This window comes from Bufo bufo, chromosome 2 (assembly GCF_905171765.1).
Source record: "Bufo bufo chromosome 2, aBufBuf1.1, whole genome shotgun sequence".
In the NCBI taxonomy this organism is placed as follows: domain Eukaryota; kingdom Metazoa; phylum Chordata; class Amphibia; order Anura; family Bufonidae; genus Bufo; species Bufo bufo.
Genome location: NC_053390.1, coordinates 552,225,645 through 552,238,905, shown reverse-complemented (window position 1 = coordinate 552,238,905; position 13,261 = coordinate 552,225,645).

Below are 13,261 nucleotides of genomic sequence, written 5' to 3'. Positions count from 1 at the left end.
GAGATACCCCTCTACATACAGGGGTTTGAATTAGGCATTTGAAATACAGACATTTGTAATACAGCCATTTTGTGCAAAGATATATTTACTTCAGGCCTACACTGGTTCAGACCGTGTGAGATACCCCTCTACATACAGGGAAATGAATCAGGCATTTGAAATACAGCCATTTGAAATACAGCCATTTTGTGCAAAGATATATTTACTTCAGGCCTACACTGGTTCAGGCCCTCTGAGATACTACCTCTACATACAGGGTTTTGAATTAGGCATTTGAAATACAGCCATTTGAAAGACAGCCATTTTGTGCAAAGATATATTTACTTCAGGCCTACAGAGGTTCAGGCCCTCTGAGATACTACCTCTACATACAGGGGTTTGAATTAGACATTTGAAATACAGCCATTTGAAATACAGCAATTTTGTGCAAAGATATATTTACTTCAGGCCTACACTGGTTCAGACCCTCTGAGATACTACCTCTATACAGGGGTTTGAATTAGGCATTTGAAATACAGCCATTTTGTGCAAAGATATATATACTTCAGGCCTACACTGGTTCAGACCGTGTGAGATACTACCTCTACATACAGGGGTTTGAATCAGGCATTTGAAATACAGCCATTTTGTGCAAATATATATTTACTTCAGGCCTACAGAGGTTCAGACCCTCTGAGATACTACCTCTACATACAGAGGTTTGAATTAGGCATTTGAAATACAGCCATTTGAAATACAGCCATTTTGGGCAAAGATATATTTACTTCAGGCCTACACTGGTTCAGACCGTGTGAGATACCCCTCTACATACAGGGAAATGAATCAGGCATTTGAAATACAGCCATTTGAAATACAGCCATTTTGTGCAAAGATATTTTTACTTCAGGCCTACACTGGTTCAGGCCCTCTGAGATACTACCTCTACATACAGGGGTTTGAATTAGGCATTTGAAATACAGCCATTTGAAAGACAGCCATTTTGTGCAAAGATATATTTACTTCAGGCCTACAGAGGTTCAGGCCCTCTGAGATACTACCTCTACATACAGAGGTTTGAATTAGACATTTTAAATACAGCCATTTGAAATACAGAAATTTTGTGCAAAGATATATTTACTTCAGGCCTACACTGGTTCAGACCCTCTGAGATACTACCTCTATATACAGGGGTTTGAATTAGGCATTTGAAATACAGCCATTTTGTGCAAAGATATATATACTTCAGGCCTACACTGGTTCAGACCGTGTGAGATACTACCTCTACATACAGGGGTTTGAATCAGGCATTTGAAATACAGCCATTTTGTGCAAATATATATTTACTTCAGGCCTACAGAGGTTCAGACCCTCTGAGATACTACCTCTACATACAGAGGTTTGAATTAGGCATTTTAAATACAGCCATTTGAAATACAGCCATTTTGTGCAAAGATATATTTACTTCAGGCCTACACTGGTTCAGACCGTGTGAGATACCCCCCTACATACAGGGGTTTGAATCAGGCATTTGAAACACAGCCATTTGAAATACAGCCATTTTGTGCAAATATATATTTGCTTCAGGCCTACAGAGGTTCAGGCCCTCTGAGATAGTACCTCTACATACAGGCTTTGAATTAGGCATTTGAAATACAGCCATTTTGTGCAAAGATATATTTACTTCAGGCCTACACTGTTTCAGACTGTGTTAGATACCCCCCTACATACAGGGGTTTCAATTAGGCATTTGAAATACAGCCATTTGAAATACAGCTATTTTGTGCAAAGATATATTTACTTCAGGCCTACACTGGTTCAGACTGTGTTAGATACCATCCTACACACAGGGGTTTCAATTAGGCATTTGAATTACAGCCATTTGAAATACAGCTATTTTGTGCAAAGATATATTTACTTCAGGCCTACACTGGTTCAGACCGTGTGAGATACCCCCCTACATACAGGGGTTTGAATTAGGCATTTGTAATACAGCCATTTGAAATGCAGCCATTTTGTGCAAATATATATTTACTTCAGGCCTACACTGGTTCAGACCGTGTGAGATACACTGCTACATACAGGGGTTTGAATTAGGCATTTGAAATACAGCCATTTGAAATACAGCCATTTTGTGCAAAGAAATCTTTAATTGAGGCCTAGACTGGTTCAGGCCGTGTGAGAAACACTCTTTACATACTGTCGTTCTTTTCTACTATTAATTAAACATCCATTTAGGGCAAGATCCTAAATTCAAAAAATATGAGAAGAGCGTCAAATATGGGACTGCTGCTGGAGCTCCTGTTGCAGGGAGAGGATGTGGTCGATTTGTGCCAGCTACTAACACAAGTGAAATCCCTTCCTCAGGTGCGAGTAGGCGACAAAACCTGCAGCGGTATTTGGTCAGGCCTAATGCTGCTCTACGAATGGTGAGGCCTGAACAAGTACAGGCGATAGTAGATTGGGTTGCTGACAGTGGATCCAGTTTCTTCACATTGTCTCCCACCCAGTCACCTGCTGAAAGACCACAGTTGGCACCTGCAGCCGATGTCCATCAGTCTTTCACCTCACCCCCTTGCAAATCAGCCAAGCAGTCTGAGCCCCAAGTAATGCAGCAGTCTCTTCTGCTTTTTGATGACTCTGTTAGCAGGGTTTCCCAGGGCCTTCCACCTTGCCCTGCCCCAGAAGTGGAAGAGATTGAGTGCACCGATGCCCAACCACTTATTTTTCAAGATGAGAACATGGGAGGACCATCGCAGCACGTCTCGGATGATGACGAAATACAGGTGCCAACTGTGTATTGAGATGCTGTAGCATGACCTCAATACAGCGATTCACACCAGACATCCCAAAAATATTGCTGAACTGAAACAGTTCTGTAAAGAGGAATGGTCAAGAATTACTCCTGACTGTTGTGCACGTCTGATCTGCAACTACAGGAAAAGTTTGTTGTAAGTTATTGCTGCCAAAGGAGGTTCAACCAGTAATTAAATCCAAGGGTTCACATACTTTTTCAACCTGCACTGTGATTGTTTACATGGTGTGTTCAATAAAAACATGGTAACATTTAATTCTTTGTGTGTTATTAGTTTAAGCAGACTGTGATTGTCTATTCTTATGACTTAGATGAAGATCAGATCACATTTTATGACCAATTTGTGCAGAAATCCATATCATTCCAAAGGGTTCACGTACTTTTTCTTGCAACTGTATTTAATTTAGGCCTACACTGGTTCAGACCGTGCGAGATACCCCTCTACATACAGGGGATTGAATTAGGCATTTGAAATACAGCCATTTGAAATACAGCCATTTTGGGCAAATAAATTTTTACTTCAGGCCTACAGAGGTTCAGGCCCTCTGAGATACTACCTCTACATACAGGGGTTTGAATTAGGCATTTGAAATACAGCCATTTGAAATACAGCCATTTTGTGCAAAGATATATTTACTTCAGGCCTACACTGGTTCAGGCCCTCTGAGATACTACCTCTACATACAGGGGTTTGAATTAGGCATTTGAAATACAGCCATTTTGTGCAAAGATATATATACTTCAGGCCTACACTGGTTCAGACCGTGTGAGATACTACCTCTACATACAGGGGTTTGAATCAGGCATTTGAAATACAGCCATTTGAAATACAGCCATTTTGGGCAAATAAATTTTTACTTCAGGCCTACAGAGGTTCAGGCCCTCTGAGATACTACCTCTACATACAGGGGTTTGAATTAGGCATTTGAAATACAGCCATTTGTAATACAGCCATTTTGTGCAAAGATATATTTACTTCAGGCCTACACTGGTTCAGACCGTGTGAGATACCCCTCTACATACAGGGAAATGAATCAGGCATTTGAAATACAGCCATTTTGTGCAAAGATATATTTACTTCAGGCCTACACTGGTTCAGGCCCTCTGAGATACTACCTCTACATACAGGGGTTTGAATTAGGCATTTGAAATACAGCCATTTGAAAGACAGCCATTTTGTGCAAAGATATATTTACTTCAGGCCTACAGAGGTTCAGGCCCTCTGAGATACTACCTCTACATACAGGGGTTTGAATTAGACATTTGAAATACAGCCATTTGAAATACAGCAATTTTGTGCAAAGATATATTTACTTCAGGCGTACACTGGTTCAGACCCTCTGAGATACTACCTCTACATACAGGGGTTTGAATTAGGCATTTGAAATACAGCCATTTTGTGCAAAGATATATATACTTCAGGCCTACACTGGTTCAGACCGTGTGAGATACTACCTCTACATACAGGGGTTTGAATCAGGCATTTGAAATACAGCCATTTGAAATACAGCCATTTTGGGCAAATAAATTTTTACTTCAGGCCTACAGAGGTTCAGGCCCTCTGAGATACTACCTCTACATACAGGGGTTTGAATTAGGCATTTGAAATACAGCCATTTGTAATACAGCCATTTTGTGCAAAGATATATTTACTTCAGGCCTACACTGGTTCAGACCGTGTGAGATACCCCTCTACATACAGGGAAATGAATCAGGCATTTGAAATACAGCCATTTTGTGCAAAGATATATTTACTTCAGGCCTACACTGGTTCAGGCCCTCTGAGATACTACCTCTACATACAGGGGTTTGAATTAGGCATTTGAAATACAGCCATTTGAAAGACAGCCATTTTGTGCAAAGATATATTTACTTCAGGCCTACAGAGGTTCAGGCCCTCTGAGATACTACCTCTACATACAGGGGTTTGAATTAGACATTTGAAATACAGCCATTTGAAATACAGCAATTTTGTGCAAAGATATATTTACTTCAGGCGTACACTGGTTCAGACCCTCTGAGATACTACCTCTACATACAGGGGTTTGAATTAGGCATTTGAAATACAGCCATTTTGTGCAAAGATATATATACTTCAGGCCTACACTGGTTCAGACCGTGTGAGATACTACCTCTACATACAGGGGTTTGAATCAGGCATTTGAAATACATCCATTTTGTGCAAATATATATTTACTTCAGGCCTACAGAGGTTCAGTCCCTCTGAGATACTACCTCTACATACAGAGGTTTGAATTAGGCATTTGAAATACAGCCATTTGAAATACAGCCATTTTGTGCAAAGATATATTTACTTCAGGCCTACACTGGTTCAGACCGTGTGAGATACTCCCGTACATACAGGGGTTTGAATCAGGCATTTGAAATACAGCCATTTGAAATACAGCCATTTTGGGCAAAGATATATTTACTTCAGGCCTACACTGGTTCAGGCCCTCTGAGATACTACCTCTACATACAGGGGTTTGAATTAGGCATTTGAAATACAGCCATTTGAAAGACAGCCATTTTGTGCAAAGATATATTTACTTCAGGCCTACAGAGGTTCAGGCCCTCTGAGATACTACCTCTTCATACAGGGGTTTGAATTAGACATTTGAAATACAGCCATTTGAAATACAGCAATTTTGTGCAAAGATATATTTACTTCAGGCCTACACTGGTTCAGACCCTCTGAGATACTACCTCTATATACAGGGGTTTGAATTAGGCATTTGAAATACAGCCATTTTGTGCAAAGATATATATACTTCAGGCCTACACTGGTTCAGACCGTGTGAGATACTACCTCTACATACAGGGGTTTGAAACAGGCATTTGAAATACAGCCATTTTGTGCAAATATATATTTACTTCAGGCCTACAGAGGTTCAGACCCTCTGAGATACTACCTCTACATACAGAGGTTTGAATTAGGCATTTTAAATACAGCCATTTGAAATACAGCCATTTTGTGCAAAGATATATTTACTTCAGGCCTACACTGGTTCAGACCGTGTGAGATACCCCCCTACATACAGGGGTTTGAATCAGGCATTTGAAACACAGCCATTTGAAATACAGCCATTTTGTGCAAATATATATTTGCTTCAGGCCTACAGAGGTTCAGGCCCTCTGAGATAGTACCTCTACATACAGGCTTTGAATTAGGCATTTGAAAGACAGCCATTTTGTGCAAAGATATATTTACTTCAGGCCTACACTGGTTCAGACTGTGTTAGATACCCCCCTACATACAGGGGTTTCAATTAGGCATTTGAAATACAGCCATTTGAAATACAGCTATTTTGTGCAAAGATATATTTACTTCAGGCCTACACTGGTTCAGACTGTGTTAGATACCATCCTACATACAGGGGTTTCAATTAGGCCTTTGAAATACAGCCATTTGAAATACAGCTATTTTGTGCAAAGATATATTTACTTCAGGCCTACACTGGTTCAGACCGTGTGAGATACCCCCCTACATACAAGGGTTTGAATTAGGCATTTGTAATACAGCCATTTGAAATGCAGCCATTTTGTGCAAATATATATTTACTTCAGGCCTACACTGGTTCAGACCGTGTGAGATACACCGCTACATACAGGGGTTTGAATTAGGCATTTGAAATACAGCCATTTGAAATACAGTCATTTTGTGCAAAGAAATCTTTAATTGAGGCCTAGACTGGTTCAGGCCGTGTGAGAAACACTCTTTACATACTGTCGTTCTTTTCTACTATTAATTAAACATCCATTTAGGGCAAGATCCTAAATTCAAAAAATATGAGAAGAGCGTCAAATAAGGGACTGCTGGTGGAGCTCCTGTTGCAGGGAGAGGATGTGGTCGATTTGTGCCAGCTACTAACACAAGTGAAACCCCTTCCTCAGGTGCGAGTAGGCGACAAAACCTGCAGCGGTATTTGGTCAGGCCTAATGCTGCTCTACGAATGGTGAGGCCTGAACAAGTACAGGCGATAGTAGATTGGGTTGCTGACAGTGGATCCAGTTTCTTCACATTGTCTCCCACCCAGTCACCTGCTGAAAGACCACAGTTGGCACCTGCAGCCGATGTCCATCAGTCTTTCACCTCACCCCCTTGCAAATCAGCCAAGCAGTCTGAGCCCCAAGTAATGCAGCAGTCTCTTCTGCTTTTTGATGACTCTGTTAGCAGGGTTTCCCAGGGCCATCCACCTAGCCCTGCCCCAGAAGTGGAAGAGATTGAGTGCACCGATGCCCATCCACTTATTTTTCAAGATGAGAACATGGGAGGACCATCGCAGCACGTCTCGGATGATGATGAAATACAGGTGCCAACTGTGTATTGAGATGCTGTGGCATGACCTCAAGACAGCGATTCACACCAGACATCCCAAAAATATTGCTGAACTGAAACAGTTCTGTAAAGAGGAATGGTCAAGAATTACTCCTGACTGTTGTGCACGTCTGATCTGCAACTACAGGAAAAGTTTGTTGTAAGTTATTGCTGCCAAAGGAGGTTCAACCAGTAATTAAATCCAAGGGTTCACATACTTTTTCAACCTGCACTGTGAATGTTTACATGGTGTGTTCAATAAAAACATGGTAACATTTAATTCTTTGTGTGTTATTAGTTTAAGCAGACTGTGATTGTCTATTGTTATGACTTAGATGAAGATCAGATCACATTTTATGACCAATTTGTGCAGAAATCCATATCATTCCAAAGGGTTCACGTACTTTTTCTTGCAACTGTATTTAATTTAGGCCTACACTGGTTCAGACCGTGCGAGATACCCCTCTACATACAGGGGATTGAATTAGGCATTTGAAATACAGCCATTTGAAATACAGCCATTTTGTGCAAAGAAATATTTACTTCAGGCCTACACTGGTTCAGACCGTGTGAGATACCCCCCTACATACAGGGGTTTGAATCAGGCATTTGAAATACAGCCATTTGAAATACAGCCATTTTGGGCAAATACATTTTTACTTCAGGCCTACAGAGGTTCAGGCCCTCTGAGATACTACCTCTACATACAGGGGTTTGAATTAGGCATTTGAAATACAGCCATTTGAAATACAGCCATTTTGTGCAAAGATATATTTACTTCAGGCCTACACTGGTTCAGGCCCTCTGAGATACTACCTCTACATACAGGGGTTTGAATTAGGCATTTGAAATACAGCCATTTGAAATACAGCCATTTTGTGCAAAGATATATTTACTTCAGGCCTACAGAGGTTCAGGCCCTCTGAGATACTACCTCTACATACAGGGGTTTGAATTAGACATTTGAAATACAGCCATTTGAAATACAGCAATTTTGTGCAAAGATATATTTACTTCAGGCCTACACTGGTTCAGACCCTCTGAGATACTACCTCTACATACAGGGGTTTGAATTAGGCATTTGAAATACAGCCATTTTGTGCAAAGATATATATACTTCAGGCCTACACTGGTTCAGACCGTGTGAGATACTACCTCTACATACAGGGGTTTGAATCAGGCATTTGAAATACAGCCATTTGAAATACAGCCATTTTGTGCAAAGATATATTTACTTCAGGCCTACAGAGGTTCAGACCCTCTGAGATACTACCTCTACATACAGAGGTTTGAATTAGGCATTTTAAATACAGCCATTTTAAATACAGCCATTTTGTTCAAAGATATATTTACTTCAGGCCTACACTGGTTCAGACTGTGTTAGATACCCCCCTACATACAGGGGTTTCAATTAGGCATTTGAAATACAGCCATTTGAAATACAGCTATTTTGTGCAAAGATATATTTACTTCAGGCCTACACTGGTTCAGACTGTGTTAGATACCATCCTACATACAGGGGTTTCAATTAGGAATTTGAAATACAGCTATTTTGTGCAAAGATATATTTACTTCAGGCCTACACTGGTTCAGACTGTGTGAGATACCCCCCTACATACAGGGGTTTGAATTAGGCATTTGTAATACAGCCATTTGAAATGCAGCCATTTTGTGCAAATATATATTTACTTCAGGCCTACACTGGTTCAGACCGTGTGAGATACCCCGCTACATACAGGGGTTTGAATTAGGCATTTGAAATACAGCCATTTGAAATACAGCCATTTTGTGCAAAGAAATCTTTAATTGAGGCCTAGACTGGTTCAGACCGTGTGAGAAACACTCTTTACATACTGTCGTTCTTTTCTACTATTAATTAAACACCCATTTAGGGCAAGATCCTAAATTCAAAAAATATGAGAAGAGCGTCAAATAAGGGACTGCTGGTGGAGCTCCTGTTGCAGGGAGAGGACGTGGTCGATTTGTGCCAGCTACTAACACAAGTGAAACCCCTTCCTCAGGTGCGAGGAGGCGACAAAACCTGCAGCGGTATTTGGTCAGGCCTAATGCTGCTCTACGAATGGTGAGGCCTGAACAAGTACAGGCGATAGTAGAGTGGGTTGCTGACAGTGGATCCAGTTTCTTCACATTGTCACCCACCCAGTCACCTGCTGAAAGACCACAGTTGGCACCTGCAGCCGATGTCCATCAGTCTTTCACCTCACCCCCTTGCAAATCAGCCAAGCAGTCTGAGCCCCAAGTAATGCAGCAGTCTCTTCTGCTTTTTGATGACTCTGTTAGCAGGGTTTCCCAGGGCCATCCACCTAGCCCTGCCCCAGAAGTGGAAGAGATTGGGTGCACCGATGCCCAACCACTTATTTTTCAAGATGAGTACATGGGAGGACCATCGCAGCACGTCTCGGATGATGACGAAATACAGGTGCCAACTGCTGGGGCTTTCGAAAGTGTGCAGACCGACAAGGAAGTCAGGGGTGAAGATTGGGTGGAAGATGATGTGGAGGACGATGAGGTCCTCGACCCCACATGGAATCAAGGTCATGAGAGTGACCGATGTAGTTTGTAGGAAGAGGCGGTGGTCGCACAGAGCCACCAGCACAGCAGAAGAGGGAGCAGGGTGCAAAAGCGGAGCAGCCGTCCTCTAGACAGTACGCCTCCTACTGCCCACCGCAGCAAGGGACCGAGCACACCAAAGCCAGCTCCAAGGAGTTCCCTGGCGTGGCAGTTCTTCAGACAATGTGCTGACGACAAGATACGAGTGGTTTGCTTGCTGTGCAATCAGAGCCTGAAGCGAGGCATAAACGTTCTCAACCTGAGCACAACCTGCATGACCAGGCATTTAAGTGCAAAGCACGAGCTGCAGTGGAGTAGACACCTCAAAAACCATGAAAGGTCTCTTGCTCCTCCTGCTTCCTCTTCTGCTTCAGTCGCGGCCTCTTCATCTACCTCTGGAGTGACAGTGCCACCTGGCACCCCACAAACAGAGGATCTGCCAGCAACACCAACACCTGGGTCACCAAGCATCTCCACAATGTCACACTGAAGCGTTTAGCTCTCCATATCCCAAACGCTGGAAAGGAAGAGGAAGTACCCCCCTACCCACCCTCGATCCCTAGCCCTGAATGCCAGCATTTCTAAATTACTTGCCTTTGAAATTCTGTCATTCCGTCTGGTGGAGACGGATAGTTTTAAAGGCCTTATGGCGGTGGCTGTCCCACAGTACGTCGTGCCCAGCTGCCACTACTTTTCAAGACGAGCCATCCCTTCCCTTCACAACCAAGTAGGGGACAAAATCAGGTGTGCACTGCGCAACGTCATGTGTGACAAGGTGCACCTGACTACGGATACATGGACCAGTAAGCACGATCAGGGCCATAACAGCACACTGGGTAAATGCAGTGGCGCCTGGGCCTGAGGTGGATAGCAGTCCTTCCACCACCGAGGATTGCAGGGCGCTTCAGTTTGCCTACTGTTGCTTCCTTCTCCTACTCTGCTTCCTCATCCTCTACTAGCTCCTCATCCGGTCAGCGTAACACCTTCACCACCAACTTCAGCACAGCTAGGGGTAAACGACAGCAGGCAGTTTTAAAACTTTTCTGTTTCGGGGAAAAAACCCACACCGCGCAGGAGCTGCGGACGGGCCTTGAACAACAGACTGATGAGTGGTTTGTGCCAGTCAGCCTCAAGCCCGGCCTGGTGGTGTGCGATAATGGGCGAAATCTCGTAGCAGCTCTGGGACTAGCCGGTTTGACGCACATCCCTTGCCTGGCGCATGTGCTAAATCTGGTGGTGCAGAGATTCCTTAAAAATTACCCCGACATGTCAGAGCTGCTGCATAAACTGCTGGCCGTCTGTGCGTGCTTTCGGCGTTCTCACCTTGCTGCTGCTCGCCTGTCAGCGCTGCAGCGTAACTTCGGCCTTCCCACTCATCGCCTCATATGCGACGTGCCCACAAGGTGGAACTCCACCTTGCACATGCTGGCCAGACTGTGCGAGCAGCAGTAGGCGATAGTGGAGTTTCAGCTGCAGCACGCACGAGTGAGTCGCTCGGCGGAACAGCACTACTTCACCACCAATGACTGGGCCTCCATGCAAGACCTGTGTTCCTTGTTGCGCTGTTTCGAGTACTCCACCAACATGGCCAGTGACGATAACGCCGTTCTCAGCGTTACTATCCCACTTCTATGCCTCCTTGAAAAAACGCTGCTGGCGATGATGGAAAAGGATGTGGCACAGGAGGAGGAAGAGGGATCATTTCATAGGGTTTCCGGCCAGTCATTCCCGAGTGGCTCTGAGGGTGGGTTCCTGCACCCACAAACCCAAGGTACACAATTGTCCAGCCAGGGCACAGTTCTGGAGGATGAGGAGGTGGAGGATGAGGAGGAGGAGATGCAGGAGGAGGAACCATGTTCACAGCAGGGTAGCACCCAGACCAGCTCATGGCCATCACTGGTGCGTGGATGGGGGGATACAGAAGGCACAGATGATACACCTCCCACAGAGGACAGCTTTTTGTTGCCTCTGGGTCTCCGCAATGACCGCCGAGTTGCCCACATTCTAACTTGTGCTGATTACTGGGTGGCCACGCTGCTGGATGCCCGTTACAAGGACAACGTACCGTCCTTAATTCCGTCACTGGAGCGTGATCGTAAGATGCGCGAGTACAAGCGCACGCTGATAGATGCGCTGCTGATGGCATTCCCACCTGACAGCGGGGGCACAGTGGAAGCACAAGGCGAAGGCAGAGGACGAGGAAGAGGTCGCCAACGCAGCTGGGGCACCGCCAGCACCTCAGAAGACAGGGTTAGCATGGCCGAAATGTGGAAAAGCTTTGTCAGCACACCACAACAACCAGCACCACCAGCTGATATGGAACGTCTTAGCAGGAGGCAGCATTTCACCAACATGGTGGAGCAGTATGTGTTCACACGCCTACACGTACTGAATGACGGATCTGCCCCCTTCAACTTCTGGGTCTCCAAATTGGGCACATGGCCTGAGCTTGTGCAGTACGCAGCCCTGTAGGGTATTGCGATGGTGAGGTCACGGTTAATAGGCAAATGAGGGTTGCTCTTGGTTACTCACAGTTTATAGGAGACCCTGGGCAGGCGTACAGCAGTGATGGAGAGGCTGGCACAGAAGTCCTCTGGGGCACTCTCAGTGTATAGGGACCAGGCCAGTGGTAGGTGAGGTGCCCTGGGTGTTGCAGGTTTAATGTGTCGGTGGCAAGATCCCTTTAAGTTCGTGACGCCAGTGCCGGTAACGGTGGCACACCGATTTATAATAGGAATAACTGAGGAACACAGTTTGCAGTGAACCAAAACTTTTGTTTACTGAAGCAGTTAACTATTTACAGTTCTTTAGGTTCAGTTCCACATGACAGAAGCAGTCTCAAGCAGGCTTATACAAATGGCAGGCAACAATGTTCTTGCAAGATACTCAGAGGGTTAACACACTTACAAAAAGGCTGCACCTTTCCTCAGAAATCCTGTGCACTATTCCTCAGAACTCCTGTCTGTCTTGATCCTAAGCCCCGTATGCCCTATTGGTGGCTTTATCCTTGGTAAAGATACTTCCTCAGGCATATATCTCCTTGCATTGAATAGACTCTTCTGCCCTTCAGCTCTCTTGTTTGGCTGGAAACACTTCTGCTCTGCTCTGTACTGTACTTTGTAGGAACTGCAGGTTTCTCAGGAGGTAACTCTTCTCCTGGTGGGGCAACTAGAAGCCTGGGCGGTCTAGCTGCATGTCAGAGGCTGCACCTAAGCTCCTCTCTGGCTAAAGGTGTCTTCTTCTTCTGACTCTACACACAGAACCCTTTTCCTGAACAGGACCTGACTATTTATATTAGGGGTTCCCTAGCTCCCTCTACTGTCTAGGAGGAGGAACTACACCCTAACAGGCCTGATACACAGATAAACAGGGAAAGTGCACATAAAAGCATAGCAATACACATTAAAATGTAATGTAAAATACAATGCCACTGTTCCACAGGAGGTGGAGAACAACGTGACCCAATTGACCTTTGTGTAGTGCCCACATTTACCTAGTGGGACACTACACTTGCCCTTTATGCCTTGGAGGTGCTGGCCTGCCCTGCAGCCAGCGTATTGTCTGAAAGTGTATTTAGCACG